Below are 16,241 nucleotides of genomic sequence, written 5' to 3'. Positions count from 1 at the left end.
TAACAACCATGCTTCAAATAACCAGAAGTGGGTGAAGGTGCTTCTTGTATGCAACTTCAGCTCTGTGTATGCACATGAGCCTGCAGGCAACTGATCAAACAAAACTAATGTTAATAGTTGTGACATGATGCTCATTGAAAGCATTTGTTGTTGTGAAGTACTGCATAGTTTTCATCCTAAAGCCTTTGACACATTTTGCTGTCAGCAGATTCTTGTGTGTGCACTGTGTTTTGTTGTTGTAAAAGGTGCATTTTCTTTGCAACATATCTTTCATTTTGGTTTTTTCACCTCATTTATATTTATTGCTGCAGTATTATTCTGCAGTAGTGAGCTAAAGAAAAATTTATTGTTAGAGTAGTAGTTCTTATCAATCAAAATTACAAAAATTTAACTGAAAACTAAGACACTAAAAATTTCCAGAATTCTAAAAAAATTCCTTGCTTTTCCCCAGTTTTCTCCCAGATGAAAATTTCTTGGTTTTTACCAGTTGTCCCAGTGTGTATACACCCTGGTAAGTTTCTTACTGCAAAAGTCTGCACCCTTTTAGTAACACAGGATGAAAACAAGTTACCAGCAACATCACTAATATCACAATATTGGAGTTTCTCTAGGAGAATATGGTAAAATAGTGTGGTAAACTGTGCAATCAAATGTTTTTCATGAGCTGCAAAAAATACCAGCTGGCAATATTTTATCATCAAATTTTGTATAATGTGATTTGTGAACAAGATATTGCATTGAGAGAACCTTTCAATCCAGATTTACAATAACTAAATATCTAACTCTGGGAGAGCATAACAATATTTGAAAAAATAACTTAATTGGATAGATAAAAAGTCTACTCAGCAAGAGAGGACAGAAAACACATAAACACACATAAAAGTTATAATTAGGTGTAATTATAACTTCCTTTTGTGTGTGTATTCTGCTGTCACTTGGTGAGTAGATTTTTTTATCTATCAAATCAAATAATTTTGGGAGAGGTGTGAAATGATCCTTGAAGATATAATTTTTTCCATTACTTTTAAGAAGGAGGTAAGTGGCGGAACTGCATGGTGATTATTAATATCTGCCTTACTACCTTTCTTGCAATATCATATCTCATGAAACGTATTTACAGTTGCAAATGTGGACAACCATCAGCTGTATAATGAGATGACAGAAATTAAAATTTGTGCCAGGACTGGATTTGAACCCAGATGTCCCACTTCCCAAAAGCAGCTACCCTAGCATTAGTCTATCCGAACACCTTTCACAGCCACTCCCAAACTTCCACATGTCATCAACCATTTGTCTACAACCTGCACTTGTACATCTGTTATGTATATATCTGTGCCGGGGAGACATCTTAGTTCAGAATCACAAGCCCTGTGTCGGTGGATAAACATGATATTGTAATGGTTTTGTTGTTCAGAAGTATGATGCAATGTTCCTTTGAACACGCATGCACCTGATCACTGCATTGTACTTCTGAACAACACAGGCATTTCAGTGTCATATATCACTGTCTCTTGAAGCACCTCTGTGATAGTCATGTGTTGCATATATGACTGAATACATTTAATGTATGTGAGATATTGTCAACTATGTGAGAGGTTTAGATTTTGAGGTAGTTAATTACATTCTTAATTTCCTTGCAGAGCATGGATTAGTTGTAATATGCTTGTGTGTATGAGGCATTACTTCTTGCATGCAATCTGTTGCTTTATCCTTGAATTGTCCACCCCAATCTTCTGATTTACTTCAAGGAAATAATCTTTAAAACTTTGGCTACCTGACTGCACCACTTCTGTAGCTTATTGGTCAGCATGTCTGGCTGGTATGGGAATGACCTGGATTTGATTCCTGGTACAGCCAGGAATTTTTTCTGGAATGGGGTGCACTCAGCCTGATGATGCCTGCTGAGAAGCTGCATAAATGAGCAGTGATGCTTCCCTGTCATGAAAGCTGACAACAATCTGGAGAGCAGTGTGCCCCTCCATACCATGTCCAGTGAGACCAATGGCAGAGGATGACACAGTGACCAGTTGGTCCCAATTGGCCCTCATGGCCACAGCATCTGCATCTACATCTATACTCTGTGAACCACCAGTTATTAGGGTTTCTTCTCATTCCATTCATTTATGGAACATGGGAAGAATGATTGTTTGAATGCCTGTGTGTGTGTGTGTGTGTGTGTGTGTGTGTGTGTGTGTGTGTGTGTGTAATTATTCTAATCTTGTCATCATAATTCCTACGTGAATGATATGTAGGGGATTATTCTGGGAAGAAAAGTTGCTACTCACCATATAGCGGAGATGCTGATCGCAGATAGTCACATCTATCTGTGGCTCAGCATCTCCGCTATATGGTGAGTAGTTCTTTCCTTCTCAGAATATTGTTACATTCCATCCTGGATTTTCCATTATTGGATATGTAGGGGATTGTAGTATATTCCTGGAATCATCATTTAAAGTCGGTTCTTGAAACTCTGTTAACAGACTTTCTCAGGATAGTTTATGTCTATCTTCAAGAGACTTCCACTTCAATTGTTTCAGCATCTCTGAGATACTCTACAATGGATCAAACAAACCTGTACCCTTCTCTGTATATGTTCAATATCCTCTGTTGGTCCTATTTGGTACGGGTCCTACAGATTTGAGCAATATTCTAGAATGGGTTGCACGAGTAATTTGTAAGCAATCTCCTGTGTAACTGATTCCAAATCTCCAATATTCTACCAAAATCAGAAGTCTACTACCTGCTTTACCCACCCCTGAGCCTATGTTAACATACCATTTCATGAGTGTTACACCCAGGTAGTTGTTCGAGTTGGTCAATTCCGCCAGTGCCTCACTGATATTATTGTCATAGGATACTACATGTTTTTTTCATTTTGTGAAGTGCTTAATTTAACATTCATGAATATTTAAAGCAAGTTGCCAATCTTTGCACCACTTTGAAATCTTATGAAGACCTGACTGGATATTTACGTAACTTCTTTCATCATAGATAGCTGCATCATTTGTAAAAAGTCTGAGGTTACTATTAATATTGTCTGCAAGATCATTAATATACAACATAAAGAGCAAGGGTCCCAACACACTTCCCTGGGTGCACATCTGAAGTTACTTCTACATCTGATGATGACTCCATTCGAGATAACATGCTGCATCCTACACACCAAAAAGGCCTCAATCCAGTCACATGTTTTACTTGATATCCCATATGATCATACTTTTCACAATAAGTGTTGTACTGAGTCAAATGCTTTTTTGGAGTTAAGAAATACTGCATCTACCTAACTGCAGTGATCCAAAGCTTTCAGTATGTCATATGAGAAAAGTGCACGTTAGGTTTCACATGATCAGTGTTGTTGGAATCCATACTGGTTGGCATTGAGGAGGTCAATCTGTTGAAGATACCTCATTACATTTGAGCTCAGAATATGTTCTAAGATTCTACAACAAATCAATGTCAAGGATAATGAACTGTAGTTTTGTAGATCACTTCTACTACCCTTGTTGTAGAAGCCTATAACCTGTGCTTTCTTTAATGAAGTGGGAATGCATTTTCATCCACAGGATCTATGTTAGATTATAATTAGAAGAAGGGCTAACTCGGCCACAAATTCAGTATGGAATCATATAGGTATTCCATCAGGCTCTGAAGCTTTGTTCAATTTTAATGTTTTCAGCTGTTTCTCAATATCACTGACACTAATAGATGTTTCATTAATTTTTTCAGGTGTACTAGGATTAAATTAGGGCAATTCTCTTGGGTTTTCCTTAGTAAAGGAAAATTTCATAATGGAGTTATTCATTTCAGCTTTTACTTCACTACACTCAGTTTCAGTTCCTGTCCCATTCACTAGGGACAGGACACTAACTTTGGTGCCACTAACAGCTTCTAGATAGGACTAGAATTTCTTTTGGTTTTTTGAAATATCGTTTGAGAGTATCGATTCTGCTATCAATAAAACATCAATATTATGGCCAATGTTGACCTTCCTTTTAATTTAACATATATGGTCATTGTGCACACAGCCCTCCATGGAGTCACCAATCAATAGAAACATTTATATTACTGATTAAATGTCCACCTATGTAAATGCTATCCATAAGGTCCATCCAATAAATAACCAGAAAAATGGTTGTTGTTGTTGTGGGCTTCAGCCCTGAGACTGGTTTGATGCAGCTCTCCATGCTACTCTATCCTGTGCAAGCTTCTTCATCTCCCAGTACCTACTGCAACCTACATCCTTCTGAATCTGTTTACTGTATTCATCTCTTGGTCTCCCTCTACGATTTTTACCCTCCACGCTGCCCTCCAATACTAAATTGGTGATCCCTTGATGCCTCAGAACATGTCCTACCAACCGACCCCTTCTTCTAGTCAAGTTGTACCACAAACTTCTCTTCTCCCCAATCCTATTCAATACTTCCTCATTAGTTATGTGATCTACACATCTAATCTTCAGCATTCTTATGTAGCACCACATTTCAAAAGCTTCTATTCTCTTCTTGTCCAAACTATTTATCATCCATGTTCCACTTCCACACATGGCTACACTCCATACAAATACTTTCAGAAATGACTTCCCGACACTTAAATCTATACTCGATGTTAACAAATTTCTCTTCTTGAGAAATGCTTTCCTTGCCATTACCAGTCTACATTTTCTATCCTCTCTACTTTGACCATCATCAGTTATTTTGCTCCCCAAATAGCAAAACTCCTTTACTACTTTAAGTGTCTCATTTTCTAATCTAATTCTCTTAGCATCACCCGACTTAATTCGACTGCATTCCATTATCCTTGTTTTGCTTTTGCTGATGTTCATCTTATATCCTCCTTTCAAGATGCTGTCCATTCTGTTCAACTGCTCTTCCAAGTCCTTTGCTGTCTCTGACAGAATTACAATGTCATCGGCGAACCTCAAAGTTATTATTTCTACTCCACGGATTTTAATACCTACTCCAAATTTTTCTTCTGTTTCCTTCACTGCTTGCTCAATATACAGTTGAATAACATCAGGGAGAGACTACAAACCTGTCTCACTCTCTTCCCAACCACTGCTTCCCTTTCATATCCCTTGACTCTTATAACTGCCATCTGGTTTCTGTACAAATTGTAAATAGCCTTTTGCTCCCTGTATTTTACCCCTGCCACCTTCAGAATTTGAAAGAGAGTATTCCAGTCAACATTGTCAAAAGCTTTCTCGAAGTCTACAAATGCTAGAAACGTAGATTTGCCCTTCCTTAATCTAACTTCTATGATAAGTCGTAGGGTTAGTATTGCCTCACGTGTTCCAATATTTCTACGGAATCCAAACTGATCTTCCCCGAGGTCGGCTTCTGCTAGTTTTTCCATTTGTCTGTAAAGAATTCGCGTTAGTATTTTGCAACTGTGACTTATTAAACAGATAGTTCGATAATTTTCACATCTGTCAACACCTGCTTTCTTTGGGATTGGAATTATTATATTATTCTTGAAGTCTGAGGGTATTTCGCCTGTTTCATACATCCTGCTCCCAGATGGCAGAGTTTTGTCAGGACTGGCTCTCCCAAGGCCGTCAGTAGTTCTAATGGAACGTTGTCTACTCCCGGGGCCTTGTTTCGACTTAGGTCTTTCAGTGCTCTGTCAAACTCTTTACGCAGTATCATATCTCCCATTTCATCTTCATCTACATCCTCTTCCATTTCCATAATATTGTCCTCAAGTACATCGCCCTTGTATAGACCCTCTATATACTCCTTCCACCTTTCTGCTTTCCCTTCTTTGCTTAGAACTGGGTTTCCATCTGAGCTTCTGATATTCATACAAGTGGTTCTCTTTTCTCCGAAGGTCTCTTTAATCTTCCTGTAGGCAGTATCTATCTTACCCCTAGTGAGATAAGCCTCTACATCATTACGTTTGTCCTCTAGCCATTCCTGCTTAGCCATTTTGCACTTCCTGTCGATCTCATTTTTGAGATGTTTGTATTCCTTTTTGCCTGCTTCATTTATTGCGTTTTTGTATTTTCTCCTTTCATCAATTAAATTCAATATATCTTCTGTTACCCAAGGATTTCTACTAGCCCTCATCTTTTTACCTACATGATCCTCTGCTGCCTTCACTACTTCATCCCTCAAAGCTACCCATTCTTCTTCTATTGTATTTCTTTCCCCCATTCCTGTCAATTGTTCCCATATGCTCTCCCTGAAACTCTGTACAACCTCTGGTTTAGGCAGTTTATCTAGGTCCCATCTCCTTAAATTCCCACCTTTTTGCAGTTTCTTCAGTTTTAATCTGCAGGTCATAACCAATAGATTGTGGTCAGAGTCCACATCTGCCCCTGGAAATGTCTTACAATTTAAAACCTGGTTCCTAAATCTCTGTCTTACCATTATATAATCTATCTGAAACCTGTCAGTATCTCCAGGCTTCTTCCATGTATACAGCCTTCTTTCATGATTCTTGAACCAAGTGTTAGCTATGATTAAGTTGTGCTCTGTGCAAAATTCTACCATGTGGCTTCCTCTTTCATTTCTTAGCCCCAATCCATATTCACCTGCTATATTTCCTTCTCTTCATTTTCCTGCTACCGAATTCCAGCACCCATGACTATTAAATTTTCGTCACCCTTCACTATCTGAATAATTTCTTTTATTTCATCATACATTTCTTCAATTTCTTTGTCATCTGCAGAGCTAGTTGGCAGATAAACTTGTACTACTGTAGTAGGCATGGGCTTCATATCTATCTTGACCACAATAATGCATTCACTATGTTGTTTGTAGTAGCTTACCCGCATTCGTATTTTTTTATTCATTATTAAACCTACTCCTGCATTACACCTATTTGATTTTGTGTTTATCACCCTGTAGTCACCTGACCAGAAGTCTTGTTCCTCCTGCCACTGAACTTCACTAATTCCCACTATATCTAACTTTAACCTATCCATTTCCCTTTTTAAATTTCCCGATTAAGGGATCTGACATTCCACACTCCGATCCGTAGAACGCCAGTTTTCTTTCTCCTGATAACGACATCCTCTTGAGTAGTCCCCGCCCGAAGATCTGAATGGGGGACTATTTTACCTCCAGAATATTTTACCCAAGAGGACGCCATCATAACCATACACAGTGAAGCCGCATGCCCTCAGGAAAAATTACGGCCGTAGTTTCCCCTTGCTTTCAGCCGTTCATAGTACCAGCACAGCAAGGCCATTTTGGTTAGTGTTACAAGGCCAGATCAGTCAATCATCTAGACTGTTGCCCTTGCAACTACTGAAAAGGCTGCTGCTCCTCTTCAGGAACCACACGTTTGTCTGGCCTCTGAACAGATAGCCCTCCGTTGTGGTTGCATGGTTGCACCTACGGCACGGCTATCTGTATCGCTGAGGCACGCAAGCCTCCCCAACAACGAACGGCAAGGTCCATAGTTCGTGGGGTGAGGGGGGGGGGGGGGGGGGGGGATGGTATAAAAATCAAAACTGTATGAAGTTTGTGCTTCTTTGTTATTTTTGGTAGTGTCCTAGAACTGTTATCAGATGGGGATGAGATGACTGTCTCATTAACAGGGAGCTGGAAATCACTGAAACAAGATGGCAGCAGCCTTGCAGATTTGCACCAATGTGGAGCAAGGGAGAGTAATTTGATTTCTGTTGGTTAAAGGGCTGTAACCAACTGAGATTCAAAAATTGATTGGTAGTGCTATATGTTGAAAGTTGTTTGAGTCAAACACTAGTATACAAGTGGGCATATAAGTTCAAACAGGGCGTAAAAAGTGTTACCACACCCAGGATGCTCTTTTTGTGCAGTCACAGAGCGCAACATTGCAAGAATTAGTGAGTGACACAGGAAAACAAACATACTACACTGAGTGACACTGCAGCAGTGATGAAAATTTGTATCAGATCAACCCACCATCTTGTTCATGATGTACTGATGTTCAAGAAAGTGAGTGCATGGTAGGATCCAAAACATTTGACATCAGAAATGGGAAAAAAAAGCACATGGATACATGCAGGGAGACCTGAAGTTCATTTGTTTGCTGCATGCTGCATATTCCCCAGATCTGGCCCCTTCAGATTATCACATTTTTAACCCACTGAAAGAAGCTCTTAGTGGCTCAAAGTCTCCTTATGATGAGAAAGTCCAGGCAGCAGTGGTTATGCACACATACCCTAGAATTCTTTGCACGTAGAATTGAGAATTTTGTTCAGCACTGACATAAGGTCATTGAACTATATTGAAAAATAAATAACTGTGTATTCCACTCTTGTAACAGTCTTTAGAAAAGTTTCCAGTTTTTTATTGAATGACCCTTGTTTTGTTATACTGCTTTCCTTTGTAGTTCAGATGGGAGAATCAATTACAGAACTCATGTTGTAAGTGATAAGTAACATTTTAAAACCTTTTCTTTTGTCTAAATCTCTCAGAAAATTAATATTAAAATCTTCACAGACTATAATCTGCTTTCATTCATCTGCTAGGTTTCATAAGAATGACTCAAATTTGTTGGGACAAATGAATTGATTCCTGTGTCATCACAGACTAGGGCATATAAATTGCAAAAGTATGATGAAATTGGATTAAATGAGGATATTGTGGTCAAGGGTCCCTGTCAGTTGTGCATCATGGGAAAATGGTCACATCTTCCATTCAGAGATTGCAAAAAGTATTCCCTACACAACATGGACTTAGTATGTTCTGGTTTCTGTTGGGCACTGGAGATAGCATCTGTTAGTGGAAATTGTTGTTTTCTATCATGTACTGATGATTTTTCAAGATCCAAGTTTGCCTATTTTTTGAAGAAAAAAGTCTGAGATCACACAGATGTTTATAAATTCTAAAGTCATAGACAAAATGCAGACAAGCAGAAATATCAAAAAGATCCTGCCTGACAATGGAAAGGAATATGTCAACAATGAACTAAAAAGATTTCTGACTCTGTAGGTGTCATCCACCAGCCTACTGCACTAAACAGTCCACAGCAAAATAGTGTTGATGAGAGACATTGATTGAAAACCCCATACCATGACATTTGTTTCCAGATAACCAAAGCCATGTCTTCAGCTCCATGCCTATCGAATCAATCTCAGTCCACCACACTTGGAGACAAAATGCTATATGAATTTTGACATGGGAGAAAGTCTTCTTTATCATACTTGAGAATTTTTTGATACAGTGCTATGATTCATATTGTGAAACCCCATCACAAGAAATGGAATAAAAAATCACAGAAAATGACATTTATTGGCTAGTGCCAGACAACCAAAGATTATCGATTCATCAATAGGGAGGCTTTCCAGAGAGAATTTTTTTATCATGTTTGAGAATTTCTGGCTTCAGTGCAATGGTTCCCATTCTGAAACTCCATCTCAACAAGTGGGACAAGAAGTCACAGAAGCTGATATTTGTAGGCTACTGACAGGCAACTGAAAGCCTTTTCATTCCATGATAGGAGACCTGCCAGACAGCTGTCACCAGGAATGCAAATTTCCTGCAGCATGTACGTTTTCTAAGTTGAAAGACAGAAGTGTCAAAGAACACCATTGTCTTAAGATCAGAGCAAGAACTTGTTTTTGATGGTATCTATACTTCAGGCACTGAAGAAGAAATTGGGTCAGCAGACAGTCTTAATGAGTCTTCTTATGGTTCTGACCATGATCCAATGGAAACTGAAGCTCAAGATGAGGAACATTAGAATAAAAAAATGGATTCTGTAGTTCAACAAGGGTTTATGCCTCAAAGGTGAAGCAAGAACAAAACCCCTAGTAATTACCTGGCCATTTTACTTACTACTTGCAAGAAGGATTTACAGAAAAGACATTGATGTCAAAGAGGCCTTGGAAGGAATAAATAATGAGGGTTGGGTAAAAACTATGAATAAATAATTATCATCTCTAGTTCATAATGACACATTCAAAGAGATAGCACTCAGGGGACACAAGCTTCTAAAGACTAAATGGGTACTAAAGGTAAAACCTGGGGCTGGTAGTACATCTGAAACATTTAAGGCATGCCCTTTTCAATGTGTTGATTATCAGGAAAACTTTACAGCGGTGGCCAGACACGCATCCATTAGATATCTCTTGTCTATGGTAGCTTAAGAGAACATGGAGATTAACCATTTGATTTCACAACTGCATATCCCCGTGGAGGCCTAAATGAAGAAATTTGTCTTTCCACAAGAAAATTTTGCAGTGCCTGGAAAAGTATGGATACTGAAGAAACCTGTACCTGTTTATGACTTAAACAGGCTGATCAGAATTACTATCAAAAAACTGATGAGGTGTTAAGAAAACTGAAGGTGACCATGTCAAAAACTGATCTCTTTTCATACAGAAGGCATAAAACTAGTCACCACAGCTTTGTATGTGGAAGATGTGCTATTATTCTCATATGCCATAAGTGTTTTGAGTGACATCAAAAATTCTTTGAAGAGATTTTTTGAGATAAAAAACATATGAAAAGTATGCCAGTACCTAGGTATGGAAATTACATGGAATCATGAAAAAGGAAAAATTTGGATCTCCCAGGAATACTATGCAAGAAAGTTCTGGAGAAATTTGCAATGAGTGAAGCTAGGCCAGTGTGAACACCACTGAACTTGGTTTGGACTTTGAGACTGTCAAATTAGGTTATGAAAGTGTACTTTATCATGTTATCATGAGGCAATATCATTTCTTCTATGTATGTCCCAAATCTCGAGACTTGAAATATTTTGCTATCAGTTCCCATAGCGGAATTAATCAGTATTTTAAAAAGGTCAGTTTGTTGTCAGTGAAGAGTGTTACATTTAGATACTTAAAGAAAACCCTGAACTATAAACTAGAATTTTATAAAGATGGAAATATAGAAATAAAAGCATTCAATGATGCAGATAAGGGAAATAAAATCAATGGCAGATGCTCTGAAGTGATTCATAGATAAAAATGAAACAATATTTCATTTTTGGTGTAGTAAATAACAAAATAATAATTCGCTAATTGTGAAGCTTAATAGACGACTTTGGCATTGACTGTTCAAGATTTACTGTGGTTAAGACAATTTATGTCTGAGGAAGAGGCAAGTAGTGTCACAAAGTCACTTAAAATAACACTGATAGACTTTCCATCGTTTCTTGGTAGGATATTTTACACATAATGAATGAAAACACTCACAACAATGGTTTAATATCCTACAGTATTTATTACTTATTTCACAAACCATTTTTGGGCTGTTATGCCATCATCACATACAAAAATAAATTTGTGGTGCAGTGAAATTTTGTTGGCTCAAAGATTTTAAACTAGTACATCTACAGAGTGTCTCCACTTCCAGACATGAAAACTGTTAATGTTAGATTTAGGAATAAAACAAGAAGGACTATTTTAGCGTTAATGCAATGTAAGATTATTTAACAAAATAAAATATTGATGCATTAGCTAATGAACTACATACAAATTACAACAGCTGTTCATAGAAGAAAATAAATTCAACAATAAACTTTGGTGCCATTTTCCAACAATGTGGCTGAACAAAATAATCTTGTCTTTAATAGTTACAAACAGACAATCAATGCTAGTGATATTAAGCAGGTAAGAAAAGTGGCTGTGGTTATACAAAGCAAGGTTTTTTAACATAACAAGAGAAATTATAGTAACTGAAATAAAGGAAAATGGCGCTTCTGAGTAAGAGGGGTAATTTAAAACATGGTCTGGATGGGATTATCTGCAGTTAGAAGCAGTGAGTAAGGGAACTATGTGTGATCAATTAGTACTAATCTTGGGCTCATTGACATACACTCCTGGAAATGGAAAAAAGAACACATTGACACCGGTGTGTCAGACCCACCATACTTGGTCTGGACACTGCGAGAGGGCTGTACAAGCAATGATCACACGCACGGCACAGCGGACACACCAGGAACCGCGGTGTTGGCCGTCGAATGGCGCTAGCTGCGCAGCATTTGTGCACCGCCGCCGTCAGTGTCAGCCAGTTTGCCGTGGCATACAGAGCTCCATCGCAGTCTTTAACACTGGTAGCATGCCGCGACAGCGTGGACGTGAACCGTATGTGCAGTTGACGGACTTTGAGCGAGGGCGTATAGTGGGCATGCGGGAGGCCGGGTGGACGTACCACCGAATTGCTCAACACGTGGGGCGTGAGGTCTCCACAGTACATCGATGTTGTCGCCAGTGGTCGGCGGAAGGTGCACGTGCCCATCGACCTGGGACCGGACCGCAGCGACGCACGGATGCACGCCAAGACCGTAGGATCCTACGCAGTGCCGTAGGGGACCGCACCGCCACTTCCCAGCAAATTAGGGACACTGTTGCTCCTGGGGTATCGGCGAGGACCATTCGCAACCGTCTCCATGAAGCTGGGCTACGGTCCCGCACACCGTTAGGCCGTCTTCCGCTCCCGCCCCAACATCGTGCAGCCCGCCTCCAGTGGTGTCGCGACAGGCGTGAATGGAGGGACGTATGGAGATGTGTCGTCTTCAGCGATGAGAGTCGCTTCTGCCTTGGTGCCAATGATGGTCGTATGCGTGTTTGGCGCCGTGCAGGTGAGCGCCACAATCAGGACTGCATACGACCGAGGCACACAGGGCCAACACCCGGCATCATGGTGTGGGGAGCGATCTCCTACACTGGCCGTACACCAATGGTGATCGTCGAGGGGACACTGAATAGTGCACGGTACATCCAAACCGTCATCGAACCCATCGTTCTACCATTCCTAGACCGGCAAGGGAACTTGCTGTTCCAACAGGACAATGCACGTCCGCATGTATCCCGTGCCACCCAACGTGCTCTAGAAGGTGTAAGTCAACTACCCTGGCCAGCAAGATCTCCGGATCTGTCCCCCATTGAGCATGTTTGGGACTGGATGAAGCGTCGTCTCACGCGGTCTGCACGTCCAGCACGAACGCTGGTCCAACTGAGGCCCCAGGTGGAAATGGCATGGCAAGCCGTTCCACAGGACTACATCCAGCATCTCTACGATCGTCTCCATGGGAGAATAGCAGCCTGCATTGCTGCGAAAAGTGGATATACACTGTACTAGTGCCGACATTGTGCATGCTCTGTTGCCTGTGTCTATGTGCCTGTGGTTCTGTCAGTGTGATCATGTGATGTATCTGACCCCAGGAATGTGTCAATAAAGTTTCCCCTTCCTGGGACAATGAATTCACGGTGTTCTTATTTCAATTTCCAGGAGTGTATGTTTATTAATTTCCATTATTTCAAGATAGTTCATCTTCCTTCCTTTATGGATGTGATGTAATACTTCATGTTTCACCTTCATTAAGCAGGTGGTCTTCAAAAGTAGAGTCTGCTTTTCTAAGTTTACACTTTATGTGGTGTTCCTTCAAGCAGATACATATAGCCCTGCCAGACTGACCTATATGAAATTTGCCACAGTTGCAAGTAATTTTATATATTTCACTCTTTTCCAAACCTGGAGTGCTGTCTTTACTATTCGTCAAAAAATTTCCAAGATTGTTGTTCACATAAAATGATGTTTTAATATTATGAAAATGGTAGTTGCTATTCACCATATAGTGGAGATGCTGAGTCGCAGGTAGATACAATGAAACACACACACACACACACACACACACACACACTCACACACTCAAGCAAGCGCAACTCATGCAGACATGACCACCATCTTCAGTAGCTATCAGAGACTGTAGTCATGTGTGTGTGTGAGTTGTGTTTGCGTGAGCATGTGTGTGTGTGTGTGTGTGTGTGTGTGTTGTCTATTTCTGATGAAGACCTTGTCGGCCAAAATCTCACTTTCTGTGTGCCTGTTTGCAACACAGTATCTGTGCTGTATGGGAATAGTGACTATCCTTTTCATAATATTGTTACATTACATCCTGGATTTTCCACTTTTTAAAATGATGTTTTTATGTTCCTGGATTTAAGGTTTCTATCTACATACAAGGAGGCTTTTCCTAAATATTAAATGTGGCACCATTTATTGCATTTTAGAGGTGGTTGGTCAAGAAGAGGTTAAAGAAGAGAGTACACTTCTTGTTTCTGCTTTTTGTGTATTATGGAATCTGCAAAGGTAGGAGGGTAGCCATTGTTTGGCGCTAATTGTTTGATTGCATTTAATTCCATCTGGAAGTTGTCTTTACTCATGGGGATGGGTATTAAATGATGTTTATGGGTCACTGGGTGTTGAGCAGGTATTCAATATCTGTGGTGGTAGGTTTTCTATAAATCTTGAAAGTATGAATATGGTGACAGATCTATTGTTAGACGTAAATAATCTATGCTTGAGGAGCATCTAAATTCTAAACACAACAGTATAAAATTCACAACGGAATGGACCTTTGGGTAACTGTATGCGGAGCAACTAAATTCTAGTTGCAACAGTACAAAATTCACAAAGGAGTTTGGGGGGTAAGTGCATGGAGAACAACTAAATTCTAAACACAACCAGTGAAAAATACATAATGGAGTTTGTGAGTAGCTGCCACTTCTAATTTCAGATACTGTTCATAATCCCATCCTTACCATGTTGTAAATTACCCCCGTGCACGCATGCCCCAGTTTCCTTTATTTCAGTTACTATAATTTCTCTTGTTATGTTTAAAAAATTTCGTCTGTATAATCACAGCTGCATCCCATACATGCTTAACACCAAAAGTATATTTCATCTGTTTGTAATTTAGGACCAATTACAGACAAGATTATTTTGTTCAGCCACACCTTTGAAACATGGCACCAAGGTTCACTGTTGAATTTATTTTCTTCTATGAATGACTGTTGTAATTTGTATATGGTTCATTAGTTAATGTGTCACATATATCTACATCTACATCTACATCTACATCTACATCTACATCTACATCTACATGATTACTCTGCAAATCACATTTAAGCGCCTGACAGAGGGTTCATCGAACCACCTTCACAATTCTCTATTACTCCAGTCTCGTACAGTGCGTGGAAGGAACGAACACCTATATCTTTCTGTATGAGCTCTGATTTTCCTAATTTTATATCAGTGACACTCCATCCCGTGTTTTGCAGTAATATAAAACATGCTGCCCTTCTTTGAACTTGAAGGAGATATCAAGGTGGTGAGGTAATGACCACGGTTCTCTCTTCTAATCATCAATACTTTTATTACACGACAAACGTACAGGTCGAAGGCTAGGACAGAACTGAGGTCCTGGATGTATACAAAACAAAGATCGACTCGAAGACATAATACACATATGATGTTCTGGCCTATTGATCCATGGATCACACCACAAACTTTTTTGATGTACTCGAGCAATCCTATCTGGTAAGGATCCCACACTGCACAGCTGTATTCTAAAAGAGGATGGTCAAGTGTAGTGTAGGTGTGTTACATTTTCTAAGTGTCCTGCCAATAAAATGCAATGTCTGGTTAGCCTTCCACACAACATTTTCTATGTGTTCCTTCCAATGTAAGTTGCTTGTAATTGTAATTCATAGGTATTTAGTTGAATTTACGGCCTTTAGATATGACTGATTTAAAGTGTAACCAAAGTTTAACCAATTCTCTTTAGCACCCATGAGGATGACCTCACACTTTTCGTTATTTAGGGTCAATTGCCAATTTTTGGACAATACATATATCTTTTCTAAATAGTTTTGCAATTTGTTTTGATCTTCTGATGACTTTACTAGGCAACAAACAACAATGTCATCTGCAAACAACCTAAGATGGATGCTCATATTGTTTCCCAATTCATTTACATAGATAAGGAACAGCAAGGGGAATGCTACCTTGGGGAATGCCAGAAATCACTTGTGGTTTTACTCAATGACTTTCCATCAATTTCTACGAACTGTGACCTCTCTGACAGGAAATCATGAATCCAGTCACATAACCGAGATGATATTCCATAGGCAAGCAATTTCACTACAAGCTGCTTGTGTGGTACAGTGTCAAAAGCCTTCTGAAAATCCAGAAATACGGAATCAATTAGAAATCACTTGTTGATAGCAGTCAACACTATGTGTGAGTAAAGAGCTAATTGTGTTTCACAAGAATGATGTTTCTAAATCTGTGTTGACTGTGTATCAATAGACCATTTTCTTCGAGATAATTCATAACATTCAAACACAATATAAGTTCCAAAATCCTGCTGCTCATTGATATTAATGATAAGGGCCTGTAATTTAGTGGGTTATTCCTACTACCTATCTTGAATATTGGTGTGACCTGTGCAACCTTCCAGTCTTTGGGTATGAATCTTTCGTCGAGCAAACAGTTGTATGTGATTGTTAAGTATGGAGC

This window comes from Schistocerca piceifrons, chromosome 8 (genome assembly GCF_021461385.2).
Source record: "Schistocerca piceifrons isolate TAMUIC-IGC-003096 chromosome 8, iqSchPice1.1, whole genome shotgun sequence".
NCBI classification, from domain to species: domain Eukaryota; kingdom Metazoa; phylum Arthropoda; class Insecta; order Orthoptera; family Acrididae; genus Schistocerca; species Schistocerca piceifrons.
The sequence above is the reverse complement of the archived record's forward strand: the minus strand, read 5'-3'. Positions refer to the sequence as shown.